We start from the raw sequence: 2,353 nt of genomic DNA, 5'->3' as shown, positions 1-2,353 counted from the left end.
AAATTAACATTTATTTAGACTAAACATTTTTCTTTCACTAATCACTATTGCATTACTTTTTCTTGTTTTTTCCTCTTTCTGAAACAACTCCTCTAATAATTTTTTCATAAAGTATCTGTAAATGAAAAAGGAATTCTTTTTATATGGGAGAATCTCATTTTGCCCTCATGTTTGAGTGGGAGAATAGACTATAAATTTTTAGATTTCAAAATTATTCTCTCGTCATTGATGGGGCCTGGGTGGCTTAGTTGGTTGGGTGGCTGACTCTTGGTTTCAGCTTGGGCTATGATCTCGGGGTCCTGGGATCAAGCCCCACCTCAGACTCCACACTCAGTGGGGAGTCTGCTTGAGGATTCTCTCTCTCCCTTTCCCTCTGCCCCTCCCCCTCTCATGCTCTCTCTCTCTCTCTTTCTGAAATAAATGAATAAATCTTTTTTATCTTATTTTTTTAAGATTTTATTTATTTATATGAGAGAGAGAGAATGAGAGAGAGCACATGAGAGGGGGGAGGGTCAGAGGGAGAAGCAGACTCCCCGCAGAGCAGGGAGCCCAATGCGGGACTCGATCCAGGGACTCCAGCATCATGACCTGAGCCAAAGGCAGTCGCTTAACCAACTGAGCCACCCAGGCGCCCGAAATAAATGAATAAATCTTTAACAAAATTATAAAATGAAAGGATTGATCTTAAACCTTTTCTCCTATAGATAGGAAAACTCTGGCCCAGGGAAGAGGATTGCCCTTATAAATGGCAGGATGAGAATTAGAATCCTCATTTTAACGACACTGACTCAATCATTTCTTCATTCATTTATCAAATTAACTCGAAAAAATATTAAGCACCAGATACTAGAATCTATCCTACTATAAGCACAGCCTTATCTGCATTCTTGGGCGCCACACTGGAGAATAAATAAGTGTAGTATATTGTTTGCCTGCATCTCTGAGATACGTTTTAACACCTTCTTCTCATCACTGACATCACTGGAATCAGTGGAGACCGGCTTCTCCATTGCCACCAGACACAGTATCTGCAGGAGGTGGTTCTGTATTACATCCTGGATGATCCCAAATTCTTCAAAGTAGCCCCTGCGGCCCTCAGTGCCAAAGGGCTCCAATGTTGTCCTGGTTCCAGATAGGGCTGAAGATCCTGTTGGCAAACCTCAGCACCATGAGGTTCTGGACCATCTCCTTGTCCAGGTAATGGTCGATGCGGTAGATCTGGTCCTCCCAGAAGAAAGAGGAGATGTTGTTGGAGAGCCAGCTGGAGATTTGCCAGTCTCTCTGGAAGGGCTTCTCCACAATGACATGGTTCCAGCCTGTCTGGCTCATGCAGGTATCATGGATGTTCTTGGTGACCGCCTCATAGACAGTGGGGGGCAAGGCCAGGTAGAAGAGGTGGTTGGCCTGCTGCCCCTGGTGGAGGGCATTCATGTGGCTGTTGAGGCACTCGTAGGAGGTGGTGTCATCATACTGGCCAGGCACATAGGAGTTGTAAGCAAAGAACTCCTCCAGCTTGGGCTTCTCCTCTGGGGTGGCTTTGAAGAAAGGTTCATTCTGTTTTCATATGTCTGCCACTATGAGGTGGGAGTGGGTGTAGCCCACAATGAAGGTGTCTTTGGGCAGAAGGCCATCCTGGAACGGCCACCAGATGGTAGGGTAGATCTTCTTGGTTAAGTTGCCTGATGCACCCATGATGATGAAGATATGTGTATCAGCGTGATGGAAGGCATTGCCCTGGTACAGCTCTTCCCTCAGGATCTCACACACTTGGGCCCAGCTTAGGGCCATCTGCTCCACCAGGATGTTCTCTGTGCCTCACCGCCAGGGAACTCACAGCAGGGGAGTTCCTGGCCAGTTCCCCAGGCTGTCCCTACACCTCTCTTAACCAGTGGGGGCGGCTATGGTTCTGAGCAGACCGGCTTCATGCAAGGTGTGTGGGTGGAGCCTCAGCATCCCCTCCCCCTGGGGGCGGGACAAGCCCTCAAATTTATAAACTTTTTGGTATTTTTTTTTTCCTTTCCTTTTCTCTGTTCTCCTTCTGGTATTTCTGTTATGTGTATGATGGAGCACTTGGTGATGCCTCACAGGTCTCTAAGGCTTTGTTCATTTTTTGCCGTCTTTTTCCTTTTCCTCAGACTAGATGATCTGCATTAATTTATCTTCAAATTCATTGATCCTTTCTCATGCAGCTCAAATCTGCTGTCAAGCCCCTCTAGTGAATTTTTTTTTTTCCAGATATCATGCTTTTCAACTCCAGAATTTCTATTTGGTTGTTTTTATAATTTCTATCTCTCTATTGATATTCTCTATTTGGTGAGACTGATAACATACTGTCCTTTAATTCTTTAGACAT

At 45.2% G+C, this 2,353-nt stretch overlaps 1 pseudogene; it reads right to left on the bottom strand.

Moving 5' to 3' along the window:
- Nucleotides 1–875: 875 nt before the first annotated feature.
- LOC110587490 lies at nt 876–2,353 on the bottom strand (annotated as a pseudogene).

This window comes from Neomonachus schauinslandi, chromosome 10, assembly GCF_002201575.2.
Source record: "Neomonachus schauinslandi chromosome 10, ASM220157v2, whole genome shotgun sequence".
NCBI lineage: Eukaryota > Metazoa > Chordata > Mammalia > Carnivora > Phocidae > Neomonachus > Neomonachus schauinslandi.
This window is presented reverse-complemented; position numbering and strand designations above follow the sequence as displayed.